Source organism: Pantherophis guttatus, chromosome 1 (assembly GCF_059756535.1).
Source record: "Pantherophis guttatus breed Tessera chromosome 1, ASM5975653v1, whole genome shotgun sequence".
Taxonomy (NCBI): domain Eukaryota; kingdom Metazoa; phylum Chordata; class Lepidosauria; order Squamata; family Colubridae; genus Pantherophis; species Pantherophis guttatus.
This window is the reverse complement of record NC_142063.1, coordinates 170,732,699-170,752,899: the sequence shown is the minus strand read 5'-3', so window position 1 is coordinate 170,752,899 and position 20,201 is coordinate 170,732,699. Positions and strand designations below refer to the sequence as shown.

At 40.9% G+C, this 20,201-nt stretch overlaps 1 long non-coding RNA gene across 1 annotated transcript in view; it reads left to right on the top strand.

Annotated features, from left to right (window-relative positions):
- LOC148116626 (uncharacterized) overlaps window positions 1-19,689 on the top strand; it is a 51,360-nt gene extending 31,671 nt beyond the window's left edge. The window contains exons 2-4 of the long non-coding RNA XR_015733697.1: window positions 2,903-2,980; window positions 17,251-17,311; window positions 18,768-19,689. This is a non-coding gene — a long non-coding RNA (uncharacterized LOC148116626). The remainder of the gene's footprint in view (window positions 1-2,902; window positions 2,981-17,250; window positions 17,312-18,767) is intronic.
- Window positions 19,690-20,201: the final 512 nt, after the last annotated feature.

Here is a 20,201-nt window from a genome sequence, read left to right as displayed (position 1 = left end):
CTGTTATCCTCCTGTAGCTATTTGCTCTGTGGTGCAGATTAGGAATCATTCAAGCCAAGAGTGTTGGACTCTGATGTCCAAGTAGATAAATTTTAAAAGTCACACCTTTGCTATAATGAGCCTGTGGATCATCCTTTTCTCAGATCTAGATATTTTCATCATATTCTTCATGCCCCACACAGAAGGGCATTTACGTTGGTATAATTCAACATTATGTATATATCATGACATTTCTCAGCCTGATCACTTCTGGTTGTTTTCAGACAAGATTGAGTTTTTGTCACATGTTTTACTAGATTGCCCCCTGTTTCACACTTTATGCCTTGATCTCATTGAACTGAGTAAGCTTTCCTACTTATCACAATCAATGATTATAGATCAGCTGCCACAAGATCATCATATTGAAGCATTCTTAGCCATAGCTACCATCATTAGAAGCTGGTGGGTTTAAGTGCACAACCAACCAAGTCTGGATTTTAGCTTTTTCATACACACACTTCAGGGGTGGGTTCTACTTACCTTTACTACTGGTTGGCAATGGGAGCCCTCGCATGCACAGATTGTCAATTATGACATCCGGGCGGGTGCACGGAGCCTCCCACCACTTTTACTACCAGTTCTAAAGAACCGGATAGAACCAGGAGCAACCCACCAGTGACTCACTTTCACATTTATTAACTGTCTCATTCCAGGTTGTTCCACAGATCTGTGTATAGATGTTGTGACCTAGGCCCAAGTAGGTATTATCAGACACAATCAGTTCTAAACAAACAGATTTTATTAGAAAGCTGAGAATTAACTCATTCTCAGCATGGTCCAAACTAATTCAAAACAAATTCTTCATAACACATTTCTTCGGCCTTATCACCAATCTTGGTCTATTTTGGCAACCTGCCAAAGGCTTTTCTTGGCAAAAGTTCAGAAGCAGGAGACGCCAACAAGAAATAAATGCAGCAAGACAAGAAACAAATCTATCAACGTTGTTTTCCGACAAAGAGCCCAAGAGCCGTTGCTGGTCTTTTAAGCCTTATGGGAGGGGCCAATCATTTATTTATTGGTTTATTGGTTCGATTTATATGCCGCCCTTCTCCGGAGACTCAGGGCGGCTTACAATACGTTAAGCAATAGTCTTCATACTTCTGTATATACCTGCTTAGTAGGGCTTTCGCCCCCCCCAAAGCGGTGTTCTTTTTTATACAAAGTCAGTTTATTGCCCCCACAATCCGAGTCCTCATTTTATCTACCTCGAAAGGATGGAAGACTGAGTCAACCTTGAGCCTGGTGAGATTTGAACTTGCAGTAACTGCAGGCAGCTGGTGCTACTTAACAGCACTTTAGTCTGCTGCACCACCAAGGCCCTTCATGGCCTTACTCCCGAGTCGTCCTTTTTGCTTTAGCTGCTCTTGCCTTCTGGCAGTTCTTCTCATGTGTGCACTAGGAACAGGCTCCTCCTGTTCTCTGCCTCTCAGCCTCTGGAGGCTCCGGAGTCCGCATCTCACTCCCCGATGGCCCTGGCCCCATCTCTGCCTCCGATGCAGAGCCCTCATCCGGACCTTCCCCTGACTCCAGGACTGGTCCATTGTCCTCCACAGCCTCCTCGCTATCCAACACTGCTGCCAGGTCCGCAGGCTGCTGACAGACCACAACAAGGCATCCTTCAAAGCAGGGGTCTCCAACCTTGGCAACTTTAAGCCTGGCGGACTTCAACTCCCAGAATTCTTGGGAGTTGAAGTCCACCAGGCTTAAAGTTGCCAAGATTGGAGACCCCTCCTTCAAAGCTTTCTTTCTTTTGTGCCAAGTCTGATTTATTCACATCAATTTATCTTGTTGTGCAGTAAACACTGTTGCTTGTATGTTTTTTTTTATTCCTCCCTAACTATTGTATAATTTCACTGACATTTTTATCTTTTGGCAAACAAACAAACAAACAAATAAATACTTTCCCCAACCTGTGTGCTCTCCTTATATGTGGACTTGAGCTCCCAGAATTTTTGGCAGCTGAAATCCACACATACTCAGTTTGAGAAAGATTGGATTCTCTGCCTTCTTCCCTCTTCTCTACTAGACATGGGCTGCAAATCTGTGATGGAATGTGTACCTAGAGAAGGAGTGGTGGTGGGAGGAAAGTATTGGCAAGATCTTCATGGTTTCCCAGGGAGAAGGCAGTACATTCCAGATAGAAGCCTAAAATAAGAATCCTGAGCAATCCTGAACTGGATGGGGAAGTCAGTAACGGGTTAAGGATAGCCATACCTAGAATTTCTCAGGGTGTATAGCTTTACTCTGGCAAGATTCTGTCTGTTAGGTGTAAGAAAATAAAGAATCAGACTTAATTTCACTGTGTTGTATTTGGACTTAGGTCTGACACCTTGAGAGGCCCATGAAATGGCAGAGGAGAAATATAGAAGAATCTAACTTTTTGCTATCCACTAGTGATCATGGAATTTTGCTGCCCAGACTTAAGAGTGTATCTTTCACCCAAAGCTTAGCCTCAAAATCTTGTTCATATGCTCATGATAATCAGTAGTGGGTTCCAGTTACCTTCGCTATTGCTTCAGAATCGGGAGCATGCGCGGGCGCGTGCTTGCTTCGTGTCCACGGGGTGCTTCTGCGCATGCGCAGAGTGTCCATGATGACATCCGGGTGGGTGGGCGGAGCCTCCCGCCGCTGCCACTACTGGTTTGCCCGAACCGGGGCAAACTGGTAGAAACCCACCACTGATGATAATATATAAACAATATATTTACACTAGCATAGTAATATTTTTCATGTTGGTGTTTGTTTCTTTGTTTTTTTAAGATAATATATTTTCCTACCTTTGATTCTGTCTCTTTTATTTTTGGGGTTATGGGGAGTTTTGTACTATTAAATCATAACTAACTGTGTTAACCTTCTTTTCTAGGTCTAACAATCCTCCACTGAGAAGGCACAAAACAACGCTGTAAATGAAATGAACTAAGAAGCTGTTCCCTCAGAAAATGTATGTCATTCTACAGTTAGTTAATAATGATAACATCGCTCAGTCACTAGCTGTCACATTAGTCATTGACTAAAAATGCTAAATGGTTCCCTCCCTTTAAAACACGAGCAGAATAGAATATGCAAAGAAGCACTAACTAAAAGTAAAATCCAGCCAAGCAGCCAGTTTGGCAACCCTAACATTCTGCAAGGGGGAAAAAAATCATTGGAAAAAGATCTGTAATTGAGGTTGACGAAAACGTTAAATAACTTTCCTCACTACCAAATTCTCCTCACTTCCAGTTCAGATCAGAGTCTCTCCACGTTGATTTGTAGCAGGAGCTTCCAATAAAGATACAGGCAAACCTGTCCATTGGGTTACAAGGAACTGGAAGCAGCTGAATGCCTAAATGACAAAAAAGTAGCAGATTGAACTCTGTCGTGCACATCTAGTTCAGGCTTAAAGTATGCATTGGGAGCAGGAAAATCCTCTAAGTACTTTAGTTCAACAGATGGACTATACTGATTCTGACTTGTTAATTAGACTTTTATGTTCTGTGAAGCAACTGCATATCAGTAGCTTTCCCACATAAGGATTTTCTTTAAAAAAAAAAAAAAAAGATCAGTGTTCGTGCAAATGAATTCATTTGCAATCCAGGCCATGCAAAAAGAAACCACCAAAACCCAATGTGATAGCCCCTATTGAAACATTTATTAACCTCTTGCCTTTCTGATCTCATAAGACATCATAGCACTTGATTCTGAATTTTACCAGAATAATCCATAGCCAAGCACTTCACCACACTGAAGTCAGTGTGGGAAGATAGTACTGTCTCCTGCCTGCCAGGCTTCATTCAGGCAACCTAAGAGACGATTCCTCTGTAAAAGCACAGAAAAAAAAAATCAGAGCAAAAAGGAAAACAGACAAGGATGGGAAAGAACATAGAGGAAGCTCTCATCTAAAGCTCTCATTGGTGCGCTTTTAGTAATTTTTAACTTCTGAACCGACCACCTGCTTATGGAAAGTGAGTCCACACAGTATTCAAGGCATGGGGCATGAACACAAGCCCATTCTACAGTTAAAACTGATCCTTCTTCACAGAGGAACATATATCTTTAAAAACAATCCCAAAATGCGTTCCGCTTAATGCAACAAAACTGCTTGAAAGCGTGCGATTCACTGAACCATTGAATTTTCTATCTAACCTGCCAGCATCTTGCAATCTGCAATCATTATCTTGACAAGGTCAATTAGTAAGGGGGGGAAAATGATGCAGATCCTTGGCTGCTTTTCCTTTTTAGCTGCTATTTCTTGGGTACCAAATGATCTGAAGGCTGCATTGCACCAGAGGGAGTTTCTTTGGCTACTCTGATGCCAGAAGGAAGCTAACATCCGCACAGATATTCTTTCCCAGGACTGTAGTTTTTCAGCAGAAAAAAGAAGTCCTCCTGCAATCTGGATTGTTGTCCTTATAGTCTGACAGCAAGCAAGAATTCAGGGTGTACCTGGGATACAAATGCATTCCAGGGTCACTTGCAGGATTCTAGAAAGTCTGCAGGAAGTAAACATCAATCTCTCCACCCCCTCTTTCTCTATCTCTCTCCCTCCCTCCCTCCTCCTCGCCCCCTCTTTTTTTACATAAATGAGATATGAGGACATGACATTCCCATCAAATATTTGAGCAGGAGGGCTCTCTTCCTCCATAGTTGAAACTGTTGCAGTTGCACAATGTGTCGAGTCTTCCTAACAAGCACTTGATGATCTGGACAGCTTTCAGTAGGCAAATGTTTCATTACCTTTTCCCGAAAGGAAAACATCTGTATGTGTTTACTGCAAGATAAAAGGAGCACCTCCTAATAGAAGCGGACTTCAAGAGTGGTTTGAACAAGAACCCTTAAGCCTTTGTGTTACTTGGCTAACACAATATCAGAAAGATATGACGTCCACTAAGTGACTAGAAGCCAAGACTGAAAGGCTGTTTTGTCTGAGAAGAACATCTCCTCAAAAGGTTTTTTTTTTTGCTTCCCTCCTCCTGTACTTTTGCTAGTAGGTCCTAAATTAATTTGTAATTCAAACTTGGATGGAGTCAAATGCTATTTCCTTCAGTCTTATTTGTTCCACATGTGAAATTCAGCAATTTAAACACCTCATATCCTTTCATAACTGAAGCAGAAAGAAAAATAGCCAGGAGTTGCTGATTGAATCCATATTTCTACAATCATCCAACTATTTCATGTGATAACCTTTTTTTTAAAATGAAGAAAAAACTTTTTGCATAGAGATGTTTTAGGATACTTAGATAGCTATAAATATCTGGAGTTAAATATAAATAAATAAAATATTGATTTATTTCTACTAGCAAATAAATCAGGAGTGTGATAGGAAACTAATATTTTGAACAAGACACGGGCAAAATTGATCTTGGAGTATAGCCAAGGATGGGATTCAGAATGAACATAATTCTGGTTTTAATCTTGAGAATTGTGATAGGATAAAGATTCCCAATAAATTTCATATTCAATAAGAACTATGGTTGGAGATTGCCTAGTAATTCTGCTGAACATTAAAAAGCTGCCGCTTTTCAGAAAAGCCAAACACTAGCCATCATTTATGGCTGTGCCCAGAAAATTTGCATAATATATTTTCAGCTAAAATCAAGAGGCAATCTAATTTATGAATTGCTTATTTTTTATATTTCATCTACAGCAGTGCTAATGTAGTCCCAGTATTGAATCTATTGCAATGTTAATGTATTCCAGATACTGGAGTTTATGATGAATTTGGGATATTTTTCTCTTTGTTTTACTGAGAAGAATGCATCAAAACAAGTAGGGAAAATTATTTTGGAAAGACCTTTTGATATGATAAAATCACAAGGAGGTGAACAAGCATCAATGACTGTATAGAACAAGGAAGCAGTTCATTTTTGCAATGTCTACCTGATCACTAAGAACATCTCAATCATTTCTTTGATGGATTTGTCCATATAGGAACACAAGTAGATCATTATACAATCCCTACTTCATTTCAGCCTAGGATTCAGAGACAGAAGTATTGGGAAGGGATAATGGCGTTACTCTATGAGAGATGCAGATGGAAGACTGCCACCAAATTCAAAGAATATTGTCTCTGAAATTGTTTAGAGGTACAGTTTTCAGAGGACTTGGTCATAGGACTATTGCAGACATCTTTAGCTCAGTTTCTGCAAGTTTGTTACAATAGGTACTTTGAGACTGAATTCTGGTTTCTAATATGTGACAGCAATACACTGAATATTATGTAATTATTTCCTTTATTATAGGGAATAGAAATTAAATAAATTAAAAATAATGAAATACTCCTCAAATACTATTGGAAATATAAGTGGGTATTTTTCTTTGAGCAAATTCATGGGATGAAGATGCCAACTAGAATGAATTGTGGCTAGTGATATCTTCCATAGGAAAAATAAATCTGTGGTAGGAATAGGAGATCGTGCTTTGTAAATATATATGGAAGAAAGTTTTGTTTTATTTATTTGTCTGTTTGCATCACACCTTTATTATTTTTACAAAAAAAATTTTACCCCTGTGAGGTAAGTTGGGCTAAGAGAAAGTGACTGGCTCAAAGTCACTTGATTTCATGGCTAAGCAGGACTTGAACTCATGGTCCCCTGCTTTATAGCCTGGTACCATAACCACTAGATCAAACTGATTCTCTTTATTTTATTTTAGAAATTTAAATGCAATTTGCCTTTGTTGAAAGAATCAATATGAATATTTTTGGATTGGCAATATGTTCAGAAAAATGGACATATACAATTTATGGACTATCTTGATCTTAATAAGCCATATTTAAGAGTCAGGATTCTCTATCAGGCTATATGTCATATTTCATCTACTTGTGAAATGAATTTAATATTTCTTCTGATATTTTACTGCCATTAGAAAGACCATCAACATAGTAATGCTGTAATGAAATCATTAAATTGCTAGTAATTAAAATAGTAATAATGAGGATGTTTTCAATGTACGTATGTATATTTTATATACATCCTTCTAAAGGGCAGTACTCAGTGCAATAAAAACATTTCATCTTTACCTCACAATTGAAAGTAGTAAAATTGCTTTTTAAAAAAAACATAAAGCCCAAATAACTTGATTTCAAAATTTTAACTTGTAGTCCAGAGTATATCTCAACTATTTAGGCATGCAAACAGGATGAAATAGTAAAATACAAGTTCCAAAGTGGCTCTGCTCTCAGCATATAACAGGGCTGCCATATTCTACAAAACTGCCGAAATCCACATTTTGTTCAAATGTGCATCACTCGCAAAAACTGCAATTTATGTATTAGTGTCAAAAAGCATCAAAAGACAAACAATACAAGTGGAGTTTACATCATGACATTATTATGTGTGTCATCATTCTGAGGGCGTCTCAGTTTCTGCAGATGCCTATGGGATTATTGTTGATGATGACAAAAGAAGAAATGAATAATAGAGTTTAAAAGGAAAAGAGAGCAGAAAAGGGAGCGGGAAAAAAAGAAAAATGGGGAGGAAAATAGATCCTCTTGGATGGATGATTAGACAGGAAAGATACTCCTAGTCTGAAAGGCAAAAGACTCCTGGCCTAAGGGAAACCATTGCTTCAGTGTCTATTGACAAGGAAAGATGCGAGTCTCCCTGGTTGCTCCTTTACCGGAGGCTGAAGTCATCTCTCAGTAGGTGAGATTTCAGGGACAGCTGAAATTCTGAAAGTATTCTTCATTTTCACCATATCTCCCATCAGCTCCATGCCTCCTCTCCCCTCTACTCCCAAAGCCAGTGCCTCTTGAAGCAAAAATAACTGCTTAACTGTAGTCATGCAATAAAAATACAAATGTTCAATCCAAGGGAACAGAATTGTATGAGGCCATTTTATGCAGTGATTGTCTAGTTTTATTTGTTTCCAGTAAAATATGTCCCAGTCATCAAGGCAGTGAATATGCTTCTTTTTATTACACTGATAAGCAAATTTGAATACATGAGCTTCCAAGCGTGAAGTAATGCTCTCACCAGGTGTTGACAATCCAAGCGGAAATGTACATTTCCCTCTTTGAGTAGAAAAAAGCCACATTTTTGATGGTTTCTCCTCCCTCCCCCCCTTGCTCCCTTTTTTGCCAGGGAACTTATCTTCCCTGAGTGTAGGTTCTTCTGTTAGGAAACAGTACATACCGTTATGTGTTCTGCTCAGTAAAGTTCTTGTGAATCCCTCATCTCTGCCAAAGAAAACAGACTGGTACCTAGTATAATTCTGGTTTCAACAGGTGGCTATTAGACTCAAGGTTAATTACTTACAGACGGCACAAGGCTGCAGTTACTATGAGGAGAACCTCTTGGTAGTATACAGTAAGGGCCAGCCTACTCATAAGGCAACAGACTACTGAATGGAGCATTAAACTGTTGGACAATTTTCTGTAGTAACAATGGAGATAAACTGAATGAAAGAGTTAACTAAATGAATCTCACTTGCATTTCAACTTGATTACCAATAGTCTCTGGGTGCAATTTAAAATGATGGTTTCAATCTCTACCTTATATGGTCCAACTAGAACTGATTTGCCCTGTAAGAACATTTTGGAACAATTATTTAGAATTCCCCACTACAGGTAATCCTTGACTTATAATCACTATTGGGACCAGAATTTCTGTTGTTAAACAAGGCAGTTGTGAAGTAAATTGTGCCTGATTTTATGATCTTTTTTGCCACAGTTCTTAAGCAAATAACACAGTTATGTGAATCCAGCTTTCCCCATTGACTTTGTTTGTTGGAAGCTGGCTGGAAAGGTAGCAAATGGTGAGCACATGTCCTTGAGATGCTGCAACTATTATAAATACATGCCAGTTGACAAGCACCCGAATTTTGATCACATGCCCATGGGAAAAGCTGCGATGGTCATAAGTGCAAGGACCGGTTTTAAGTCACTTCTTTCAGTTAACTCCATTGTTCCCACAGGCGATCATAATTTCAATCATTTCTACAGATGACTGTAATTTCAAACAGTTGCTAAATAAATGGTTCTAAATTGAGAACTACTGGTATCTGTACCTGAACTAAGGCCAGGAAATGTTTCTCAGTGATACCCCATATGTTATAGAACAGCCTCCCCCAAGACTCCAGTTTAACCCCAACTTATTGTCCTACCAGATGCAAGTTAACCTTTCCAGTTTTCATTAGTTTTTTCATAAATACTGTATGTCTTAAAATGTGATCTTTTCTCCACACATGCTAAATAAAGGGAACCTAATTAAACAAATGAGTAAAGAAAGGTTTTTATTATGTATTTATTAAGGAAAAATATCCAAAGCTATATATTGGATGTCTTGGAAAGAATTAAAATGGGCCAGTACAGACCCCTTTAAATCAGATGATTAAATGAGGAAGGCGAGATCGTATGAGGGAACAGGATGGCAATGATAATCAATGAGGACATAATTAAACAATAAACTCAACTGGAACCTAATAATAGAAGAATCATATCCTAATTAGTGGGCTTTTGGAGAGCACCAATGTTACATTCACTAGTTTGGAGGAAGACATTGAGGACATTCGGTAGCCAACTTTATATTATATTTTAGTTTAGTTTAGTTTAGTTTAGTTTATTTGATTTGTATACCGCCCTACTCCCGAAGGACTCAGGGCGGTGAACAGCCAAGCAATAAAATACATAAATACACAAAATTTAAAACCAGATAAAATCAAATTAAATCATTTTGGCCCAAACAGATTAAAACACCCCAATAATTTAAAAACAGATTAAAATTTACATATTAAAAGAGGGAGGAGATTAGGCCAAGCCCGCTTGATGGAATAAAAAAGTCTTCACAGCGCGGCGGAAGGTGCGCAGATCCGGAATCCTCCGTATCTCTGGGGGGAGCTCATTCCAGACGGTAGGTGCCCCCACAGAGAAGGCTCTCCCCCTAGGGGTCGCCAGCCGACACTGTTTGGCTGACGGCACCCGGAGGAGTCCCTCTTTATGAGAGCGTACTGGCCGGTGGGAGGCTATTGGTAGTAGTAGGCGGTCCCGTAGATAACCAGGTCCTAAGCCATGGAGCGCTTTGAAGGTGGTAACCAAAACCTTGAAGCGCACCCGGAAGACCACCGGGAGCCAGTGCAGCTCACGCAGGAGAGGTGTCACATGGGAGCGCCATGATGCTCCCATTACCACCCGCGCGGCCGCACTCTGCGCCAGTTGGAGCCTCCGGGTGCTCCTCAAGGGGAGCCCCATGTAGAGAGCATTACAATAGTCCAGGCGGGAGGTGACGAGGGCATGAGTGACCGTGCGTAACGAGTCCCGATCCAGAAAGGGACGCAACTGGCGAATCAGGCGAACCTGATAAAAAATCCTCCCGGTCATGGCCGTCAGGTGCTCTTCTAAAGACAGCCGTGAATCCAGGAGGACGCCCAAGTTGCGAGCCCTCTCCGTGGGGGCCAGTGATTCGCCCCCAATAGTCAGTGATGGCGTCAACTGACTATATCGGGACGTCGGAAACCACAGCCACTCGGTCTTGGATGGGTTGAGCCTGAGCCTGTTCCTCCCCATCCAGATCCGTACGGCCTCCAGGCACCGGGACATCACTTCAAGGGCATCGTTGGGGTGATCCGGGGTGGAGATGTACAGCTGGGTGTTGTCAGCGTACTGATGGTACTCCACCCCGAAACCACGGATGATCTCGCCCAGCGGCTTCACATAAATGTTGAACAGGAGAGGTGAGAGGACCGACCCCTGCGGCACCCCACATATGAGGGGCCTCGGGGTCGACCTCTGTCCCCCTGTCAACACAGACTGCGACCGGTCAGAGAGAAAGGAGGAGAACCACCGCAACACAGTGCCTCCCACCCCTAACTCTTCCAACCGGTGCAGCATGATACCATGGTCGATGGTATCAAAAGCCGCTGAGAGATCTAACAGGACCAGAACAGAGGAGCACCCCCTGTCCCGAGCCCTCCAGAGATCATCAACCAACGCGACCAATGCTGTTTCCGTGCTGTACCTGGGCCTGAAGCCCGACTGGAACGGATCCAGATACGTCGTTTCATCCAGGTGCTGGGGGAGCTGTTGCGCGACCACACTCTCAACAACCTTCGCCACAAAACGAAGGTTGGAGACCGAACGATAATTTACCAACAATGCCGGGTCCAGGGAAGGCTTCTTGAGGAGAGGCCTCACCACTGCCTCTTTCAAGGTGGCAGGAAAGACACCCTCACCCAACGAAGCATTTATAATCCCCTGGAACCAGCCTCGTGTCACCTCCCGAGAAGCCAGCACTAACCAGGAGGGACACGGGTCCAATAAACAAGTGGTCACGTTCAGTCTACCCAGAATCCTGTCCACGTCCTCAGGGGTCACAGGATCAAACTCATCCCAGATAACATTCTCAAGACCTGCCCCAGTCCCTCCCCCTGAGACTACCCAGTCAGAGTCCAGATCTTCCCGAATCTGAGTGATTTTGTCATACAGATATTGAACAAAATCCTCGGCTCTACCCTCCAAGGGGTCCTCCTGCGCTTCCTGGTGGAGCAGGTAGCGGGTCACCCTAAACAGGGCGGCCGGGCGATTATCTGATGACGCAATAAGAGCAGCAAAATAACTACATTTCGTTGCTTTTATTGCCACTAGGTAATTCCTAATATGAGATTTTACCAGTGTCCGGTCAGATTCAGAGCGACTGGCCCTCCAACTACTCTCTAGGTGTCTTTTCCGGCGCTTCAACTCCCTCAGCTCCTCAGTAAACCAAGGAGCTAAATGAGATCGGCGCCGGGTCAGAGGCCGCAAAGGCACGACCCGGTCCAGAGCTCCAGCGGCCGCCCTATCCCAGGCGGCCACTAGGTCTCCAGTCGAGGCATGTGCCAGAGCCTCAGGGAATGGCCCAAGATCCATCTGGAACCTATCAGGTTCCATCAGGCGCCTGGGGCGGAACCATCTTACCGGCTCCGCCTCCCTGCGGCAGGGTGTAGCGGTTTGAAGGTCGAGACGAAGGAGAGAGTGATCAGACCATGACAAGGGCTCGGTGACTATATCCCCTATCTCGAGATTTTAAAACTTATGCCTGCATTTAGGAACTAACCTGACCTTTAGGGATACCAAATTTGGGCTGACAAAGTCCACTAGACCACTAACTCTTTACTATCATCTATTGGTTTTCCAAATTTTTGCAACCCAATCTGGAAGCCCTATTATGGCCACACTTGGAGACACAAAATTATTGTCCTATTTCTAGTTAGAGGAAGACAAGCCACTGATATTAACAATTAAGATCTGCTCCCTTTCCTGTTTATTTAACAGCCACTTGGCAGTGAGAGTTCTATAAGTGCACTAGGCAAATGAAAGAAAAGTTTAATGTTTGCAGCCAAGCCCCTATTTCTAGAAGGATCTAAAGAAACTTATGGGCAAACAGTAATCGTGACCCCTGTATCCACAAAGAATGAGGCAAAGTTGGTAAACTAAATTGAGTCTGTATTGAGAAAGCTGAGAGCTGAGATGAAATTCAGTTATGATGGCTGAACCTGCAAAGAATTCTATTATTAGCATGCACAAACACAAAGTTAGAGTTTGTCATAGCCTCAAGTAGAGAAAGAACCGAAGAACCGAGAAAGTAAACGAAGCACAAACCAATGTTGAACTTGTCATCCCAAAAGAGCTAATTGGTTTAATTGGTCAGCTACTTCTGTCAGTATTGTCCATCTCTAAATAGGCAACTGAGGATGCAACGTTGTGTGTTGTTAAGCAAACATTCTGCACAGTATTGTTACAGAAGCAACAGAAAAGCCATACAATCTTGGGAGGGCTTTGAAGGCTTCAAATTTGGTTTCTTGCCTTGAAGCAGGTTGCAAGTCTGCTCTAAAGGAAGGATTTGCTGATGCTTTGTCAAACTGAATCACACGTTGAAAACTTCATTTCATGCACACACCCCAATAAAAATTAACAAAAAATGTTATTTGTAAAATGTTTCTCCACAGGTCACTTTTGAATCACAATCAAAAGTTAACAGTAAAATTAACAAGAGTTAAAATTACACAAAAGCAATATAATCAATATATCTCATATTTAAAATCACAGTAAAAATAATACTTGAAACTATAAAAATCCAAAAACAATAAACCGGATACCCCTGCTATCTACCTTCACTAATCAGATCTACAGCAAAACAGCCCTGTCACTTAACTTTCCCCACTGCCATTCTCAACATCTGCTCACAATCAATTCCATCAATCCACTGACTTTATTTAATAAGCAAATCTTCAAATCTTTTTCAAATGTATCCAGAAGTAGATAAAGCTGGGAGTAGGAAGGGAAAAAGCAGGAGAGTTCTGTAATCACGGACCCAGTCCTGAAATGCTCCCAGATGGGATGAAATAAATAGCAGAAAGGGAATGAAAAGAAGCTCTATTCCATTGATCACACTGTATAAAAATGATGGTGTCGAGATAGGTACAAGCAGCTGAGATAGGTAGTAAGGAATAGCTAGCTACTGCATTACCACCAAGAGTTTCCTTTTTTCTCTGTGGTCTAAGGAAACATGAAAAAAAGTGGGAGGTCAAGAACAATAAATTTCTGGACCAAGGTCAGCAGTTAAAAGGAGGACAAAGGAAGATCTGCCCATAAATCTTGGCAGCAGTCCAAATGAGAGACTACAGGACTTCAACTAATAAATGTGCAGTGACATTGGACAGGGACCACTGAATTTGGTGGATATTAAATAAATGGAAAAGACATTTTCATAGTTGCTGTTATAAATTCTGTTTTGATCATAATATTAATCCACAGTATCTTTTGCAACATTGTATGAATTTGCACTCACAATTTCTTTTCTTTTTCACAAGTCCTCCATCATGATAAAAAGTCTGCCTTTTCTTTCCATACTTTCAACACTGATTTACTATTCCTTTATACGCTTTAGACAATTTAGCTGGTGTCATATACCATCGATACATCATTTTATAAAAGTTCACTTTTAAATTATGACACAATATAAATGTAATACCAGTTTCCCACATTTTCTCCCATATATCCATATTTATACCTAAATACTAATAAAACTCTCATTGCCATGACCTTTAATGTCATGACATTAGTTTTAGTGCTCTTGGCTGCTGCTAATATCATGTGATCTTCATTTTCAATGTTCCATGATTGCTTCCCAGCCAGTCCTACAATCTCTCCCTCTCTGACCCATCCAGCAGCAGCCACCTTCCTGCCTGTTGGGAAGGGAAGGAAAGAACTCCTGGGGATCCTTACCAGCCTCTGCCACCCCCTGCATGCCCTTCAAGCCTGGGCTACCCTTCCATAGCCCTTCCCCATCCCACAGAGCATTTCTTGTCATCCCCATACCCCCCCACCGACCCAACCCCCCCCCGTGATTTCTAATTGACTCATGCAGCACCCCTTACTCACTCCAGTGATCCCCACACAGCCTTTTTGACCACACTGCCCTCCCTCATGCTCCTCCAACCTGCCCAGCACCTCTTGCATACCCCCAGGCACCCTTCATGACCTATGCAGCCCATCTGTACGTCTTCCCTGACCCATGCAGCATCTCTGACATATATCCACACAACCTTCCCAACCCACATGGCACCTGTCACATATCCCCACATATCATTCCTGACTCACACTCTCTCACACACCGTCTCATCTCCTTGCTCCCTGCCCTACACAGCAGCAGCCACCTATGTGCCTGCTGGCCTTGGACTTGCAGCTCCCTTCTGGCTTCCCCAATAACTTTCTCTCTGCAGGCTTCCTAAGCAAAATACAGGTATTTATTTATTTGTTTGTTTGTTTGTTTGTTTGTTTGTTTGTTTGTTTGTTCAATTTATATGCCGCCCTCCTCCGAAGACTCAGGGTGGCTTACAATGCACTTATAGCAATAGCCTTCATTCTTTTGTATATTGCTGCTTATTAGGGCTTTCGGCCCCCACAAGCGGTGTTGTTCTATATAAAGTTGGCTTATTGCCCACACAATCCGGGTCCTCAATTTACCTACCTCGAAAGGATGGAAGGCTGAGTCAACCTTGAGCCTGATGAGTTTTGAACTTGCACTAATTGCAGGCAGCTGGCAGCTAAGTGCTAGCACTTAACAGCACTTTAGTCTGCTGCATCACCGAGGCTATATCAAGGCTGCCAAATGTGGTAAGAAAAGTCATAAAATGGAGCAAAACTCACTTTGGGACTCAATTGTGGTCATAAGTTATGGACTACCTGTAAATAGGGGAAACAGCAGGAATTCTATGGAGGGAGGGAGGAGGAATTACATTCACTTTCATTTGTCACACACAAGAAACCATGTTACCCAAACCAGATTGCCACTTTCTACCACCATCTCAGTTCTATGTCTGTAGTTCTTAGAAGCCCTCAATCACATTGAATGTTCGATTTTTGTCCTCTTAACTTGTTGGGCTGGATTCAAATAACATACTGCCTTAGGGCATGTCAAATTTTTCAACTTTCAATTTCCAAACATTAGGGAGTACTCAAAAGTTGTGTCATGCCTTGGGGATTGTAAAGCTATTTTAGTTACTTTAATATGATTTAGATGTGCTTGGTAAGTAACTACACAAATATCATAACTTTTAGAGTTAAATTTTGTTTGTTTCATTTGTCTATGCTTTTATTTCTTCCTTTAAAGTGCTCGAGCAATTTCTCCCACTCCACCCTGTTCTCTAAACTATTTTCACAGTCTATTTACAGTGTTATCTTAGCCTAAGGGCTCGCTGTAGGAAATCAGTTTTTCTCTCTCTTGGAGGTTCCAGATGGGATGTAAACATCACCTTTTATCTCAGATAGTAGAAGCTTTCTTTTTTCCTTGCAGGTTGCTCTCAGTGGATTCTGCTTCTTTCTGTCGGTTCTACAACAGTTCAGCTATCCTCATAGCTGTCCCACAACTTTCTCATATCTTCTGACTTCTTTAGATATGGATTAGGCTCAGTTACACCAGCTCCTTCTCTAATATGTTCCACATCAAGCACCACTAGCAACTCAGCAATCTTGCCTCTAGCCATTCTATCCTCTGTTGGACTCCTAGTGCTCAGTTAGTAACAGGCAAGTAGGCAGGGAACATATAGAGATTCCTGCTTCTTGTACAACAATTATGAATCAGTTGTGAAGAGAAAAATGTGTATTGGTGGAAGAGAACATTTGCAGTTCAGGGTTGAACTATAGGGTATTTGATGCTCTCTGAACTTGGTTGTTTCCTTGCAGATACTTACATACATGCACAAACATGTATACATATTTTAGTATTGATAAAGGGCCAGAAACAGAAAATGCAAAAGAAAGAAAACATTGAAAAGCATCAAGATGATCCGCAACTAGACTGAGTTGTAACCAGGAAAGACCTTGCATCAGTCGGTGTCTCATTTTTACTGTCACTGCACAATATTTCCTTATTTTGAGTCAAATTTATTTTCATCTGATGTCAAACTTATCTCCTTTAGTTTTGTCTTGTTACTTTTTTGTAAAATCCAGAGGAGTATTGCTAGTGGGTGATGGCATATGTCATGTTAGAAGACACCTCTAATCTTGTATGTAAACTTGGGCCTGGGCGAGCGTCCTGCTGCTGGTGCCACCCTACTTGCCACCGCCACCAATCAGTGCCTCCACAGCTCAGCAGATGCCTACTCCTTGGAGTCCCGATTGGCTGCTAGGAGGCAGAGCTGCTTTTTTTTTTTTTAATTTGATTTATATGCCACCCTTCTCCGGGGACTCAGGGCGGCTTACAATGCGTTGAGCAATAGCCTTCATATTTTTGTATATTTATACAAAGTCAGCTTATTGCCCCCACAAACTGGGTCCTCAATTTACCTACCTTAGAAAGGATGGAAGGCTGAGTCAACCTTGAGCCTGGTGAGATTCGAACTTACAGTAATTGCAGACAGCTGGTGTTAATCACAATGCTATCAGTCTGCTGAGCCATCAGGCCCAGCAGCCCCTTGGGGTGAATCACTGGAGTGCAGTGTTCTCTCTGCGAAAGACCCACAATGTGGGGATGGAAGTGAAGGGCTGGGCATCCATTGGTATTGGAGAAATGCTGGCAGAGGTTCTGCTGAATCTGAATACTTGCTGTCAATTGGGTGTGGCTGGAGAAAGGAGGGGAAGAGGGCACAAGAATGTGGCGGAGGCAAAAAGTCCAAGACCCCTGGTTGGGTCTGTGATGGTTCTGTGGTTATAAATTTGGGTGCAAAATGAACATGTGGATTTGCTTCAGGGGCTGGTTCCCATGTTGGTATCATTGTCTCATTGTTTCTTATTGTTTTTCAAAATATCTATTTCAGGTTGAGAGGTTGGTCTATATGCAGTTATGGATCTACCATCCGGGCTCTGAGAAACTACAGGGTAAGTGTCCAATCTGGATTGTCCTTTATTAATAATGCATTTGACTAGTTTAAACTATGAATGACAGCTGATGACCCGTTCTGTTGTGATGTTTTTATGACTTGTTTTTGTAGGAAGGCATAACACCGTGATTTCCATTCTGGAAATAGTTATACTTTGGTTTAGTTAATGCAATGGATGAGAGTTTCATTTTTAAGAACTTAGCAAATCTAATGTATTTTGTCATAAATTAAGTGAAAATAATTTGAATTTTTAAAATAAATGTGAGAGAAAAAGGAACACTAAATAATATTCACATCCCCAGATAATACAAATTAAAATTCAAATGTAGTTCCCAAGGGCTATTTCAGTATCGAGTTTAAATCAGAAGACATGCAATAATTTTATTTAGTGCTTTGCAGAATGAGATGGGCATATAACTTTAAAAATACAACATGCAATGCAATACAACATAACACAATGCAACACGACACAGAGCAACACAACGCAACACAATGCAACGCAACGCAATGCAATACAATACAATGCAATAATCAACAAGACTTTTTGCAAATTTCAGAAGTTTTCCTGGCCCTCAAAGTTTAATAACTTCTTAACCATATGAATAATTTTACTGGGTGGTTTTCTTTGTTGTTGTTGTTGTTAATGTAACAGACAAAAGAAGAAGAGAATCAAACAGAAGAGAACAGAAGTCTTTGTATATTGAGGACCACCTGTAAGTAAAATTCATTAACTTGCTTAAAAGTAGAAAAAAGCAAGGTAGAATAAATACACAAAAGGTTATCATCAAGAAACTACATTCCCTCAGGAGATTTACTGCACTTAAACTTGATAAATTATGCCTAGATTTTCTGTACTTATATGTGACAAGCCCCTATGTTTTTGGTCTGACTTAAAAGTGCCCCTTAAAGAGAGAAACACAATAGAGAGAATTAATCGTCTTTGTTTCCCGCAGTCTGTTTTGTACAAATTTTCCCACAATCTGTTTTGTACAGTGGCACAGCTGAGGAAAAATATTTAGTGCCTTTATCATTCCACCATTGGGTTGTTAGGAAGGTAAATTCAACCATTAAATAACTTTCTGCTTTGCAGTTTAAACTCAGATATCAAGAGAGAGCATTTGTCTTGTTTGGACAAAGCAACAATCTGTTTCCACAAATTCAGGCATTCATTTTTCCTCCCTATTCCATAAATCTAGAATAATGCTCCAAATATATATATATATATATATCAATGATCCATTTTGTAATGTACTGGGATGTACTAACATGTGCTGCAAACAACTTCTTACCCAAACAGATAGTAAGTAACTTGCTCATTTAAGATGACTGCACTTATTTTATTTGGAGGTTTTTGTGTGTGATTATTGTTTTTCTTCTATATTTTCCTATATTTCCTTTTCCTAATTAATCTATGTACTACTAAAATGTTCTTCTCTGTTTTTTTCTGTCTGCAGCCTTCAACTGAATGAAACTCAGAGAGCAACCATTTTTGAATCAAAGTACCTCAAATGGACTAACTTAAAAAATGCATCCAAATACTGGGACATGTTACTCCTGTGGGACTGAAATTTCAAGAACTTCAGACCAGTTACACGGGCAAAGTTGTGGCTGCTGCAGCACTCTGTAGTCATGTGATCATAATTTCTGATCAGTGGTGGGTTGCTACCAGTTTGCCCTGCTTCAGGCGGACTGGTAGTAGCGGCGGTGGGAGGCTCCGCCCACCTGCCTGGATGTCATCAAATATGCTCTCTGCATGTGCAGAAGTGGCGCATGTGTGAGCGAGCAAACTGGTAGCAAAGGTAAGTGAAACCCACCACTGTTTCCAATGCTCACTGCCAACTTCCCACAAGCAAAGTCAATGGGGAAGTCAACCTGGAAGTTGAAACTTGCTCCCACTGCTTCTTTGCCCGCCTCATTCTGTTTAAGTTTAGGTAAGGAAATATTTCTGAAAATGATGACACAATGGGTCACAGGTTGTCTAGCTGTCTAGTTCTTTTTCTTAGTTTCATTTGTGAAATGACAATTTATTTTCCCTATCTGAGAAACTACATGTTGCCCAGCCATTCCTTGAGTTTCAAGACTGGCCTGTGGTTTGAAGACCCCAAGCACTTATTTCCTTCTTTCTGTTGTTCCTCAAGATGGACTGGAGAGAAAAGTGAAAAGTAAACATAAAAAAGTAAGAATTCCCCCACTTGACGAAATTGGGAAGGTTAGGAGATTCAGCTTGACTGGTGACATCTCATAGCTATTTTTTATTGGGAAATAAAAATGGGAAAAGGGCTCTAGCAGGGAAGCGTTACATTATCACCATTGTATGTAAAAATAAATTCTGCCTAGTTTCTCCTTTGCATGTGTAAGGAACCAAGCTAGTTAACAACTCAGCCCTATAAGACTATGAATCGCTGCATTAGAAATCCTTCCTTTATCTAATCAAATCATTCTAATGATCCACTTAACCATACACATTTCCATCTCTGACATAACATCAAAGGTAAGGACTGTTTAATTATAACCAGGAATAGATGTTTTTTTTAAAAAAAAAAATCCATTTCTATAATGCTGGCTGAGAAAATATTAAAGTTAGATGGGCTCAGGGAAGATTTTAATTACGACAGCTTTATAACCATGCTAATGGATGAAAAATATTCTCATCCACTTAATGAAAGACAATAGAAGAAAGCACATTCTAATGTATCAAAGGAACAACAAACATGCAAAACTCCATTTATTAAATCCAGCCCATTGTGACCTTTCTACAGCATGCTATTGACAATTCTATTCACATTTTAAAAAATGTAATTCACTTGCCCAAGATATGACAGAAGGGATGATGCGTTCATCTCAATTGTAAAATTTTTCACTTTAATGCCCCTTGGAATTAATTGAGC